A 15,776-nucleotide genomic window follows, 5' to 3' on the forward strand; every position below is an offset into this window, starting at 1 on the left:
ACTCTTGTTTTCGATACTTCCACAAAATTTATTATAATACCATGTGACTACAGCTGTTTCGGCAGAGTGCCTTTCTCAGGTGATTTAGTTTACTATGTGTTTGCCTTTTTAAAGTCTAGCTGAATAGGTTGATAAGTGGGGAGCTGTTTGTCTCAAGTTGGTTATTCAGAATTATACCTGTATTTTTAAATTTATTAATTTCCATAGATTCTAATAAGATAGCTTAAGGCATTTACATAGTTGCTAAACACAGAGGCTGAACAGTTTCAAATTCTTCATATTCAAAATAAAGGCCTTAAACTATCTTTATTAGAATCTATGGAAATTAATAAATTGAAAAATACAGATATAATTCAGAATGACCAACTTGAGACAAACAGCTATCCACTCCTCAACCTATTTAGTTAAAGACTTTAAAATGCAAACACGATAGTAAAGCAAATCACTTGAGAAAGGCACTCTGCCGAAACAGCTGTAGACACATAGTATTATAATAAATTTTGTGAAAGTATCGAAAACAAGAGTTTTCACTGTTTTATTGCCAGACAAAATGAAATAGTCGAATAGGTACCTATCTAGTACTATGGTCTGTTTTTAAACCAATAGGATAATTAAAATTTACCGCGCCGTAATGCTTGTTTGTAATTGGTCCAATCTCAGGCAAGTTTACTCCATTGTTATCAAATTTTGACACTAATGACATTTATGAAATTTTGACACTACTGGCATTTCATAAGTTAATTTATATCGACGATTTTTTGAGTTTTCTGTGTTATTCCTTTAATTTTTAGATTTTTAGTCTACTTTTATATAAAAAACAATTATTTTTAGAACTCTTTAGCGAAGTATTAGTATAAGATAATACGTATGGATTAGGTACCGTGGAAGGCCGATATGATCAACAAAAAAGAAGATGTATTTAGTGATTTTTCTAGTGACTTTCTTGGGTGTGAATCTATCTTTTTAGTTTATTCCTCCTGGTTTAAAATCAAACCGTAATACATATAGAGGGTATAGGGCTTTTCATCGATTGTCATTTGTTTCGAGCTTCCGTCATATGTTGTATTTGTATAATCTGTGTATAATATTATTAATGTACACGGATTATACGACATATGACAGAAGCTCGAAACAAATGACTGTGAATGAAAAGCCTAATTAGGTACGCTTATAATGTAAACAAAAATTTAGAGGCAAATAGTGCAATATTAAATGATGTCGGTAGCCAATAGGTATTCACGGCGTCAAAACAACCTACCCAAAGCTGTTAAAAATATTTAATTAAAAATGAACTTTTTTATCTGCGAGATAAGGTTAAACATTGGTTGAGGGAATTTGACAGGTTTGAGTACACGAGTAAATAGTAGTAATACGTGTTAACTAAAATATAATACTTAATCCATTCCGTCAAAGCTTATTTCGCAAAATTATCCGGCGATAAGTGTACAAACCCCTTTGAAAATGCCCGGCAAGTCCCAAGCAATTTGACCTTTTAGGTTCCACAACCGATTTCGTAATCGGTATGTCTTCAAACGAATCAAAAGATTGCCGCCCCTCCATTGGACGGACAGCCGGGCGGGCGGCGATCTATAAATCACGCTTAAGTGATAGTGTAATTTTTCACTAATCGTTTTAAAGCATATTTTATGTTAAAACAAAGTAAAGGACCCGTTCTCTGGCGCTCGGCGCCCCCAAAATCCCGGCGCCCGTGTGCACGGCTCTGGCCGCCTCTGGCCATTCGTTGAAAAATAGCGTCACAGTCAACAGTGCAATCGAGTTTTAAGTGCAAGAAATGCTTTAAAGTTAGAACCATATTATGGTTCCATGTACCTGCTACAGTGAGAGTATTGGTAAAAGTTAAATGTCAGTTTTATCAGTTAAAATTATCATTTTATGTCCGAAAAGTCCGAAAATGAATATTGAGCGGATTATTGTAGCTCCGGTTCTGAGTATCTACTACAAAATAACCATTTTTCTTAAATACGCTTCGCATAAGCCAAAAGGACATATAATATGTAGGTACTGTGCATTTACATAAGAGTTATTCAGGTATTCATTTTTACCTATATGTATTTCTGGGGAACATTTGTGATTTGTATCATATTACCGTTGATTGATAAATATAGAGGGGAAGATACGAAAGCCTATGCATTATTTTGTCCCCTTTAAAATCTGCCCGTATAGTGGCGCGCCTGGAGTAAATTTGTTGAAACTAGCCAAGAACCAGCCAAGAATAGTATTTATTTTACGTAGCCGGTATTCAAAATTTTAACGCAGCAGTCACTAGCGTACCTATTGTTGATAATTTTAGATCTATCGTCATTTTTTTATTTGCATAAACATGTTTAGCTTATTTGTTTGTTTTAAGCCCATATTGACTGAATGGAAATTTATAAAAAATAAATAAAAAAAAATTCTATAATAATTAAACATTTATTATTTTTGTAGTTATTATTGCTATTACTAACAATATTATTAATTATTATAGCTAATTACTAATTACGCATAATACGCATTATGGCAACAACACATATATAAAATTATTTTATATACAGTCTGTCTTCGAAAGTCGGCGACATATTGGAAACTTTTTTTTTTGTTAATTTAACGGGAAGCAGTTACATTAATTGTCTGTATTATTTTTTTTGTTTATTTCTGCAAAAATGTTAAAAAATAAATTTACTATAAGTTTTTTTTTGCTCAATATAAGTCAATACTAATTTTCGAGTTATTTGCGAGTTTATTTATTTAAATATGCTTATTTTTCGACAAAAAAGCACGTTTTTAGACGTATTTTCGGAAATAACTCAAAACGTAAGTATTTCATGGAAAAAACATCCTTAGCCAAAATACAGCTTATAAAAAAGTGAAGAAGATTGCAAAAATATATATCAGCTTTAAATTTTTCTACCCCTACTTCTGAGGTTTGGCAAATGATTAACACAATGAATGGGAAAAATAGAGAGATATTGCAGAGTCACTTTTTCACTAGCTGTATTACACTACGCGTTATTTTGACAGTAGAGCATGCGCAGATGTGAGATTTGGTTTACGCTGCGTTATTGGAAATAGTGCCTGCCGCTGTTACGCTGTGGGCTATTCGCTGCGCTATTTTCTTTTCAGGTTATGTTTGTTATTTGTCTTTCATTTAAATCAAGTTTATTTGTAATAATTTTTTAAAATGAGTATCAGACAATAGCAAACAAATCAGATTTAAGTCTGATGACGATTTTGTGTTTAATAAAACAAGGTTTAGGTCAAAATCAATTGACTTATCCAAACAGTTGGACGTTAGTTCAGGAAAACATGAGGAGTGCAACAGGAAAATCTTTTATTATAAGAACATTCAAGGATCATTTGTTTCTCTTGTTCGATATTTCGAAGAAAATTCAAACCTTCCATTTAAATCAAATTTTTTATTTTGAGAATGTAGTATATGTTTATCTCCCAGACTGTTCTGCAAGCTGATAAACTCTAAGTCTTCATCATTAGCATTGGTCAAAATGAGAGCTTCTAAGCCGTGATCTATTTTAAATTACATGCAAATTAGAAAAACAACTAATCTTAATCGAGCCGTAAAAATACCGCAACCAAAATGTTGAGCAATATCTGTATTTATGACACGTCTGAGAAATGTCAATTCTGTCAAAATAGCGCGGTGTAAATAGGTCAACGTAGGCTGTGTTAAATTTCCAATACCTCTCTAATCATTTAACATCATCCATTACCTAGAAGGTGATAACTAGGGTGCGGATTTTATGCTAAATGCATATTGCATGCATATTTCGCATAATTGAGCACTTTACTAAATTTTGCATATTTTTAAAGAAACATGCATATTTTGTGCATATTTAAAAACATTTAAGTCAAACAAAAATAAATTTAGTCTTTGCTAGCAGTTGCCGCTAGGGCATCTATGCCATTTCGTTCGTTGCAATTCGGGACTGCACGCTGGGGTTTGTTTTGGTTGGATCAGGGAGAGCAGCATATGTGCCTCCTGATGAGAGACTAATAAGTTTCGAAACCGGTAGAGGTGCTTGCAGCACTCTCTGATTGGACTGGAATATGGTTCGGCTGTATTTTCGTTTTGCAACGAAATTGAAAATGGTTATTCATTTTTGATTTACATTTACTCTGTGTGGAGTATGAAGGGAACCAGTCTCGTTGAAACTTTACCGCGCTGAGCAGATGTGACGTGAATTGTAAATTGTGGAATTCCCTCATCTTCCTTAGTCTCAGCATCCGTATGGCTTGCAAATTGTAGAAGCCTCGGAGGTGTAACCAGAGAAGGTTCCCATTGTTTTCATTCTGGTGGGATATGTTATATGCCATTAGAGTAAAAATTTAGTCTTTGCTAGCAGTTGCCGCTAGGGCATCTATGCCATTTCGTTCGTTGCAATTCGGGACTGCACGCTGGGGTTTGTTTTGGTTGGATCAGGGAGAGCAGCATATGTGCCTCCTGATGAGAGACTAATAAGTTTCGAAACCGGTAGAGGTGCTTGCAGCACTCTCTGATTGGACTGGAATATGGTTCGGCTGTATTTTCGTTTTGCAACGAAATTGAAAATGGTTATTCATTTTTAAAAATAAATTTTTTAATTCGACACAAAATATTTCCCCGCACAGGCTGTCGTATCTATTAATTCGAGAACTACCTGAAGAGAGACGGTTCATTCACTGCCTTTTCATTTTTTCTTAGAAAATACCCGATCTTTACACAAAGTACTTATAGTGCTTATATAACGCCGTTATAAAATTATTGTAGGATGTTAAAATGATGAAGGATGGTTTACCGGGAAATCCGAATTTTATTTACTTTTATTATATTTAGTACAATTTGTATCCCAATTTAGTAGGTACCTATAATTCGGGTGATTCGTTTAAATCCCCTATTGTTAAGAGAATTTACACATTTAACCATAGATTTACGATTTTCTAACGGAAATTGAAATATTTATGCTTTAGATCAGATCCCGTCTTTAAACGGCTTTAAAACTTTGGAGGACATATATGCGAAATTTTTAATGGAAATTTTGAAATTGATTTTAGTGCAGAATTTTCGTCTTTAACAAGTTATTTTAATGCGCCCCAATTACCTCTGTTGATATTGAAAGGAGTTTTTCAAGTTATAAAAATATTTTATCTGATCAAAGAAAATGTTTCCTCGTGAAAAATTTGGAAAAACACATTGTAGTGAATTATAATCGAAGATATATATATATATAGTGATATTGTTGTTTTATTTTAAATAGGTAACTATTGGTATCAGTTTTTGTAAAAAATGTGAATAAATTGCATTGTATAAAAAATAACGATTTTATTTGAAAGATAATTAAGTCCCCCTGTAAAAGAACCCCCTAGAATAGAATAGAACAGAAAATTTGTGGTTTCTCTAAATGCGCATTTTTTGAATTTTTGTGCATATCTTGCGCATATTCCGTAATTTTTTACTGCATATATATGCGCATATTTTATCAAAATTGATCGCATATAAATCCGCTCCCTAGTGATAACCATACATTTATTCAACAAAGCAAGAAATAGCCAAAGCAAGAATATATCAACAACATAGCAGTGACTAAAATCTATCTAATAATCATCTACTCATCTAGATCTAAAATCACGAGAAAAACCAAATGCAAAATATACAAAACCCTGATAAAACCGGTCCTTATATATGGATCAGAGACATGGACACTGTCGAAAAGCGATGAGAACTTATTAGGTAGGTTTGAACGAAAAATCCTTAGTCCCATATATAAGGGGGTGAAAGAAAATTAGGTATGGCGCAGAAGATATAATTTTGAACTATACGCAGCATACAACGAACCCGACGTCATAACATCCATAAAGATCGGACGTCTGCGCTGGATGGGCCATGTTGAACGTATGTTGGAGACCGAAACACCAAAACATAATATAATGAGGCAAACACCAGCAGGGGCGGCCCGTCGGGGTAGGCAAGGTAGGCGCCGCCTACCCTCTTCAAATGTAGTGCAATAATATAAATTATTAATATAAATTACTTATTTCAAAACTGTAATTTATAAATTTTGACACAATACCTACAATAAAAAGCAAAAATTATCCAAATTATTATAAAAATATCCAAAAAAATTTCTCCGAAGTTATAATAATTATTGTACGCCCCTTGTAGTATCAGTAGTACCTAGTGCATAAGATTCTATATTCTTCCTAGGTCAGGCACTTGGAAAAGTAGCCTGAAATAGAACGACGACAACACCGAATCGTCCGAATCTCTCTCTCTTTACGCGAACTTGTCCTTAGCGGGAGGGTCGACTCTACGAATTTTTAAAGCAGGCGGATAGGCACAGAATCTTTTAGCCGAACTAGCCTACAAAATTGTATCAGTTGTTTCTCTTGTGTGTTGTGAAGCTGCTTTAAATTGTTTTTTTTATTTTGGCTGTTATTAGTAGGATAAGTATTTAATAAAAATAGGTAGGACAATTTAAATTTGTTTATGAAAAGTGAATAATAAACAGGTAAATTTGAGATCGGTCTATTGAAGGGCATTTTAATTTTATATTAATTTAGTAATAATTCACCAACGAGAAATAAATCTGTGAATAGTTATTTGTCGAATAAAATTTATCAGTGGTCGATTATATTTTTATTGTGTTTCAATACAATTTGGATAATTTAAAGTTAAACTGACGAACTGTGTTATATTATATACACTTACCGGCAGAAAAAACCGCCACCCCAAAAAATGGGTCATTTTTAATGTTAATGTCTTGTATTTCCTAAACCTGATGTCCGATTTAAGTAATTATTTTAATATGTTATAGCCTTATTCATTAGCAATATCCCTGTAATAATATTGTTGACAGAAAGGTAGATTGTCATTGTATACAGGGTGTACGAATCAAACTGTGTTTTTTTCTCAAACTTTGGAACACCCTGTGGAATGTTCTAGCTTTTATGAAATACTAAAATTAAAACCCAACTATAGCCTCAGGTTTTCTTAACATTATGTTTTTTGTTTCATTCGTTTATGTTGGATAATAAAAAAGTTAGGCACTTTAACAACTACCCCTGCTTTTCGTCAATACAGGGTGTTTTTAAATAAGTACGGCAAACTTTAAGGGGTAATTCTACATGATAAAATAATGACAGTTAGCTTTATAAACGTATGCCCGTAAATGTTTCGTTTCCGAGATAGGGGGTGTTGAAATTGTTCTTACAAACTGACGACTTATTTATTGCTCTAAAACGGTTTGTGATATGCAAATGAAATTTGGTAGATTTTAAGAGATAGTTATTGCGCATTTTTTGGCATACAATTAAAAATTTTATATTCACCATTGGCGTGCATACGGGTATAAACATTTTAGATATATCCCGTATGCACGTCAATGGTGAATTTAAAATTCTTAATTGTATGCCAAAAAATGCGCAATAACTACCTCTTAAAATCTACCAAATTTTATTTGCATATCACAAACCGTTTTAGAGCAATAAATAAATCGTCAGTTTGTAAGAACAATTTCAACACCCCCTATCTCGGAAACAAAGCATTTGCGGGCATACGTTTATAAAGCGAACTGTCATTATTTTATCATGCAGAATTACCCCTTAAAGTTTGCCGTACTTATTTAAAAACACCCTGTATTGACGAAAAGCAGGGGTAGTTGTTAAAGTGTCTAACTTTTTTATTATCCAACATAAGCGAATGAAACAAAAAACGTAATGTTAAGAAAACCTGAGGCTATAGTTGGGTTTTAATTTCAGTATTTTATAAAAGCTATAACATTCCACAGGGTGTTCCAAAGTTTGAGATAAAAAACATAGTTTGATTCGTACACCCTGTATACAATGACAATGTACCTGTCTAGCAACAATATTATTACAGGGATATTGTTAAAGAATAAGGCTATAACATATTAAAAGAATTACTTAAATCGGACATGAGGTTTAGGAAATACAAGACATTAAAAATGGCCCATTTTTTGGGGGTGGCGGTTTTTTCTGCCGGTAAGTGTAGATTTATAGATAATTAAAAATTTAAAGCGAGGTTAATTGTTAAACGTTATATGTGTAGCCTACCCGCATACTGAGGTCACGAACCGCCACTGAACACCAGTAGGGAGAAGGTCAAAGGTAAGACCCAAACATGGAATAAGTGGAACAAGAATACATGGAACAAGTGGAACAAGATCTGAAAACACTTGAGATTACCCACTAGAAGAACAAAGCAAGGAACCTAACAGAATGGCGGAAAATCCTAGAACAAGCCAGGACCCAAAAAGGGTTGTCGAGCGACTGATGATGATGAATCATCTACTCGTATTTTGGTAAGACCATATACACTCACTCCAACTGTCAGCTCAAAACAGCCTCAGCTTAATAAAATATATCTCAATTACTTTTAATGGGAAATTAGCCACAATTTTACCAAAAAAATGATTTTATTAACGTTTCGAAGCCCAAATCGGGTTTCGTTGTCAAAATACAAAATACTATATAATAGTATTTTGTATTTTGACAACGAAACGCGATTTGGGCTTCGAAACGTTAATAAAATAATTTTTTTTGGTAAAATTGTGGCTTATTTCCCATTAAAAGTAATTGATTATAAAAAATGCCACAAGAAATAGTTTCAGAACAACATTAAAATATATCTCCAGTAAACAATGGGGTGCTGACTTCCAAACTGTTATGGTTATGACTGTATACAAAACCTTAATTCGTTTAAAATTAGATTATGGTGCTGTTGCCTACAACCCAGCGAAAGGTTCACTGTTACTCAAAGCGCTAGGTCCAGTAAATTAGTACATAATTCAACAATGAGAATTGCACTGGAGCACACTACACAAGCTCAGTTCAAAATCAGGTAAACCACCTTTTTAACTCAGGAGATAATACCTTAGCCTTATATTAATATAGTAGTTAAATTACTTCTTCTTCTTCTTCTTTTTGTATAGACATGACTGTCCATTTTTTCAATGTGCCTCTAGTAAGTTGTGGTTCCATCGTTTTCGTGGTCTTCCCACTGATCGTCTTCCTATTGGGGAACCGTTTCTCGCTGTCCTGACTACCCTATTTGTTATCATTCGGCTTATGTGGTCATTCCATTCTATTCTTCTGTTTCTTACCCAGTTATTAATGTTATCCACCTTGCATCTCCGTCGTATATCTGTACTTCTAGCTCTGTCCCGTAGAGTCTTACCATCGATTTTTCGAAAGGTTTTCATCTCCGCTCTTTCGAGCAATCTTTTTGTCCTCTCTGTGTCGGATCGTGTTTCTGCCGCGTATGTCATTATTGGTCTGATGACTGTTTTGTAAATCCTGCCTTTCATTTCTTTTCCGATATTTTTATTTCTTCCTATTGTGTCATTCAAGCAATCTGCGGCACTGTTTGCTCTATTTACTTAATTTTTCACTTATGTTTCGAGCCTTCTGTAGCTAGATAGTTTTGATGTTTCTGGAGCTTCCAGCTCAAATTTACATCTTATTGGATCTGCTCTTATAACCATGCATTTTGTCTTTTTTGAGGAAATTAGCATGTTACTTGGTAATATAAATATACCTATATATATTACTTAGCCATTATCAATAGAAATAATTACCCAAACGCAAAGATATAAATATCTCTGGAGAAGAAATCGAACAAGTCATGCAATTTAAATACTTGGTTTGTCTGCTGAACGATGGTTGGGACCCTGAAACTGAAATACAGAGTAGAGTAGAACAAGCCAGAAATGCTTTTTTGAGGCTTCATATATTTCTGACTGATCTCAAGTTGAATTTCAACCCGAGATAAAAGATGCTAAAGTATTACGTTTGACCTGTTCTCTTGTATGGAATGGAGGCATGGACATTAATTAAAGGCCAGCCCCATTAACAAACTTGCAGTCTTTGAAATGCGGTGTATGCACCGAATGCTTAAAATATCATAAACAGACAGGGAGATAGGGAACTTTTTAATTATGTAAAAAGTAAGAAGACTGCATACTTATAGGGCACATATTACAAGGAGAACGATATACTTTTCAGCAACTGGTACTGGAAGGAAAGATAGAGGGTAAGAGAGGTATAGGAAAAGATGTCATGCAAAAGATGCTTGGTCAATTTCATAGTAAGTAAATATTATTGCAATATCTTCAAACAAAATATACAGTCATCAGAAGGGTCTGTAATTAACGAAAATAACTACCTAATGTTTTATTGAGATTATGGGGGCAAATAAGATAAATGCACAATATTTATATAAAATCACAAAAAAAAATTCTCGTTAAATTATTTTTTGATTAATAATATTCAATGATTTGTTTGAGAATTCAAATTAAAAGACAATATTCCAACTACAATTATTATTCTTGCTAATTTAAAAACGAGTATAGAAAATACTAACTTGAGTAATTATTTTAAACTGTTAGCGTTGAATAGTTGAATGATAACTCAAATTTAAATGCATGAAAAGAACAATGAATAAGTAAATATTACAATAAATTATCTCAATACTGTTGGGTCTATAATCCCGAACTCAGGTAGCTACGCCTGCTTGCATCTACTCCGAGATTATCCTCCCAGTGAACAAGAATAGCACCACGAAATTTACAAATTTACCTGAATTCGTATTCATTCTCAGACCAGAAAACTCTTAGCGCCATCTAGATGTAAAACCGATGGAGACGTACATAAACTCCGGTTTAGTTGCGTATCTTACGATATTACTTCTCTCTAGAAAGTAGGTATTTGGAAATTAACAGTTAGGCGACTCAAGCGGTTATTGTCAGCTTCTGAGAAGGACAGTGATAACGATTTTGGCATTACGTTTTTCCCAACGTAAAATTATGGACGGGGTCGAGTTCGCTCCCAATGGTAAGAATTTTACCTGAACTAAAAAAGGTAGAGTCCGAATTGGCTCCCATATACAAAATTTATTTTACCTAAACATGTCGAAAATATCACCCAGCGTTGTCACTTCTTTCAAATTTTCTCTTTTTGTTAGAAACAGGTACCTTCCTAGAAATATCTATGGGAAAGGAGGAAGACCTAACCCTTCGGTCCTAACTTAACTTTCGGGTATTAGAGTGTAGAGCGCAAACCGGCCGATTTCAGGTAAGAGCGCAAAACGATCGAGCGCATACCGGCCGACACCGATAATTTGTGTTAAAATTGCCACATATGCCAATGTTGAACTAAAACAAACTCTAAAAGTATTTGTCTAAAAGTATAATTTTCCTATAAAAAGTCTATATCACTATGTAAATTTCCTAAGCAGTATAAATATTACACGATTTGGCAACAATGTCTAATGTTTCCGCGATTATATGAGAGCCTACCCGCATTCATGCGGGGGCCAATTCGTACCCTTCTAAAATATACCTGAACGAAGCGGAGCGAACTCGACTTCACCCAAAATTATAGACATTTTTGTGTTCCCCACCATCAGGGATTTCTGGTGGGGAGTTGTTTTGTATTTTTAGTAGTCAGAAGCCAGCGAAAATTAGATCTGTGAACACGTATAGTAATCAATAAATACCCTAATAACACAAAACATTCCAGGAATGTTCCCAAAAGCACTCAAACGTCCCTGGACAGTCCCAGGAAAGTGCTGTGTCAGCATTTTAAACATTCCTTGAATGTCTTGTTGGAATATTCCATGAATGTCTACGAATGTTCTTTGAACATTCACAGTATATTTTTTAGACTGAATGTCTTGTTGAAACATTCCATGAATGTCTTGAAACATTCCATGAATGTCTACGAATGTTCTTAGAACATTCAAAGTATATTTTTAGACATTCTCTGAAATATATCGTCAGTGATGTGACAATACCTCCTATATGTTTTTCATGAGTTCTGCAGGAGACGAAAAACATTTTTTAAGGTCACTTCCTGTTTTCATACGTAAGTTTTGACTTGTTTTGTAGTAAATAAATAGTTGAATTTACTACAAAACAAGTCAAAAAATATATGAAAACAGGAGGTGGCCCAAACAAGTTTTTAATCTCTCTTACAAATCTCATGAAAAAACAGATAGGAGGTATTGTCACATCACTGACAATATGTGGCCATACCAAATAATACATCCTTGATAAATATAAACATTTTTATTAAACAAAATCTTTTCATACATTTTTTTATTGTAATTTACTGATATTCCTATAAAAAAATGTGTCACATTTGCTTTGTAAACCTTTCTTTTGCCTTTCGTAGCCACATATTTCGTTTCCTTCCTGGTTTTTTGTAGACCACTTCTCTCAGCTGATTCTAAAAAAAAATTAAAATAAATGGTAATTTTTCTATCCTTTACAATTAACAATCAGAAGAAATATTAGGGGAAGGTGGGGGAATACCGCGCACCATGTTTCTCGTTCTCTGAGAATTATTATAAAATTTCGGCTAGTGCTGATCTCTAGCGGTCAACCAACCAAATAATGTCGATTATTGCAAATTCTGTAAAGTTCACACTCGTGGCGCTAATATGCATTTATCTGTTTGCAATGTGGCGGTTATAATATTTTGCTATGACAAAATAAGCAAGGTAAGCCAAAATGTTTAACTTATTTAGTTGTTTTTGAGTTTGTGTAAATCTAATTGCCCCACTTTTTTTATATTTATTATTGTTTGGAAAATATACGTGAGGGGTAATACCTCGCGGTTTTTACCCATGTTGGTTATATGGTAAAATATTTATAATACTTTATTTTTTTATTTTTTTACTTTACATAGATTTTGTTGAATAACGGCTTTTATTTGGGCTTTTTTAGCTTATGTTATTAATTTATTTTATTATATTACCAATAATTGTTTATCAAAATAGACAATAAGTTTGTTGCGCAGTTTTAATTAAAAGTTTAAGTTTTTTGTTTGTTTAGAAAATTTGTTTAAACAGTTTGCAAATATTTTGTGTTTTTTTAATACATATTTAGATAAATATCATAGAATCTATCATAAATTTTGAACCCCCGTGGGATAATTTCTCGCACAGAGTGGGGCAATATCGCGCAAATGCACTAATGTAGAAAAAATATTATTATTATTTAACTGTTTGAATAGAACGAAATTGAGCATAGCCAAGTTTTGGCCAATACCATACCCAACAGGCCAATGCAAATTTTATTTTTAAAATCAGTTTTAGTTGCTCGTAATCACCTTTTCCGCTTAAGTGCGCGATATTCCCCCACCTTCCCCTATTTACAGGTAATAATATGGGTAAATAATAATAAAATAAATGTTAAATAATATTTAAATAAATAATAAATATAATTTCGTATTTTGACAATGACGTCCAATGTGTAAGTAGAAATCTTAATAAAATTATTTTTTCAAGTAAATTGTGGCTTATTTCCCAATTAGAATAGTTGATTACAAAAATGCCACAAAGAAATAGCTTTTTCAAAAAGAAATAAGTATTTGTTTTATTATATTTATTGTTTTTACTATCTACTTTAACGTAAGATTATAACTTAATTCTTGTTTTATATTTCTGTTTTTATTTATTTACATTGAATATTAATCAAATAATTAAACAATGTCAACTTAGATCTCTGATGTAGATAATGAAGTGGAACGGTATCTATATTGTACGGACTGTATTATTAATTAGGTTAAGCATATTACCTGTGTGACATAAGCTATTGGAACAGCACAGTCTCTCAATGAACAGATGAAAGTGAAGTTCTGTCAATATCTTTTTCTAAAAAATGTTTTGAACATACTCCTCTATTAACAAATCTGATCTATACTTCACACCTTTCAGGATCTGCTGGAAAGCTAAAAATACAAATATATGCATTACTAAGCATTATTAACAAATTTATATTTTAAATAAAAAATATGATTAATGAACTCAAAAATATTACAAAACAGCTTAGAAATTATTTATTAGTATCTTTATATTCTGTGTATTCATTAATTGGTACCATTACAATGTGTGGTCTACCATTGTGTTTATAAACGCATACATTAGCAAAAAACGCAAAAAGAAGAATAATTATTTTAATTTTAAAAATAATAGTTTTGTTATTATCTCTATTTACTATATTAGTTAGGAATAAGCTAATTTTGTGGCTTATTCGCAATTAAAATAATAAATTGATATGGCCAATTATTAACTTCGACTAATTCTTCTGATTTATGCGTTTTATTGACTTTGTAAAGATTTTTATTATAGTGTTCTGAGAAAAGATTAAAAAAATATGGTATCGTTTAGCCACACAAGTGGGTATATACAGTGCCAGTAAAAACATCTTTACAAAGTGAATAAAATACATAAATCAGAAGAATTATTTTATTAACTGTATAAATTAAAAATTTGTCATATCAATTTACTATTTTAGTTAGGAAAAGGCTACAAAATTAGCTTATTCTGTACACTATAATAGATAAGGATATGGAGACAGTTTACTATGTTTTACTTTTACTCTTTTGTTAACGTTTAAAAATATTCAATGACTGAAAAATTAATCGAGAAACGTTATCTACGTTATTTAAAGGATGTTTTATTAATAGTATTAGTATTAATTATTTATTTTCTGAAATATGAGTAAATCCTTTGTTTACATATTTGCATACTAAACTATGAATGAAACGTTATTTCTGCAGATTTTTTATCTACATTGCTTCTGCTACTGCAACTGCGTTGAGAACAGGACACCATTTGATGCACTATCGTAATAATACTATTAAAGTTATATATAAAAGTATCCGAATTGAAAAAATCATTTGTTTTACGTGCTTTTACGTCCTTTAGCAAAACAAAAACGAGGAACGGCAAGATGGCCGAATCGAGGTCGTTCGGTGGTTGGTCGTTTTTAATCACGAGTGTCTAAGTGTCTTGCACAAATACACGCGCGGAGAATTTGAAAATTCATTGAGAGGTTCTAACCACCATCAAATCTCGAAAGATGGAATACTTTGGACACATTATGAGAATTAAATCCAGATATGCCCTCCTACAAGCCATACTGCAAGAAAAATATTTTGAAAGCGAGGTCCAGGAAGAAGAAGAACATCCTGGTTAAAGAACCTCAGAAGCTGGTTCAACACAACATCTGTGCAGCTTTTCTGTGTTGCTGCAAATAAAGTGAAGATTGCTATGGTGATCACCAATATTCGTCAGGGATAGGCATATCAAGAAGAAGATAAGCTGAATGATCACCGCGCCGAATTTTCTACAGTCAATAGTAGTTAGTAAAATTACCAGCAGTACTAGGAAGAAATAAAGAGTGCTTCCCATAAATAATTCTACTGCGGACTTTGTAGTAGCTCCGGCCGATAACACAAACCCCAAATCTCTGACTAAGAAAAAGCTTGAGCATATTGAGTTTGCGTATAAATGGATGCCACTGGAAGATCACAATTATATAATAATATGTTTGATTTCTGAAAACAAACAATTTATAAATAAAAGTTTAATTTTCTACTCTTCTACAAAAGTAATAAAGTCTACATTGATGACATAGTATGACATTTTGAAACTCAAAATTTATTTAGGGACACAAAGTATAATGCCTAGCCGGTTACAGTGCCATAACGTTCCAAGTAACATTTTGAAATCATGAAATTTGCATTTTATACCACAAGGACAGCATTTTTTAAGAATTACTGTATTACCAAATCCTTAAACAATAATTATATAACATATCTGGCAAAGTATAATTTTGTCAGAACCGTTTTATTTGATAGCTAACTTTAAAATTCGTTTTCTGAAAAATTTTATGAATGTTGCTTGGAACCCTATAGTTCTCAGCTCTCGAAGTATTTTTACACATTCCAATACAGGGTGTCCAAAATCGAAAAAT

At 32.7% G+C, this 15,776-nt stretch overlaps 1 protein-coding gene across 2 annotated transcripts in view; it reads left to right on the forward strand.

Moving 5' to 3' along the window:
* The window catches only part of LOC114330764 (clotting factor C-like), a 114,560-nt gene that overhangs the window by 63,409 nt on the left and 35,375 nt on the right, over window positions 1-15,776 (forward strand). The gene's annotated exons all lie outside the window — the stretch shown is intronic.

This window comes from Diabrotica virgifera, chromosome 4, assembly GCF_917563875.1.
Source record: "Diabrotica virgifera virgifera chromosome 4, PGI_DIABVI_V3a".
Taxonomy (NCBI): Eukaryota; Metazoa; Arthropoda; class Insecta; order Coleoptera; family Chrysomelidae; genus Diabrotica; species Diabrotica virgifera.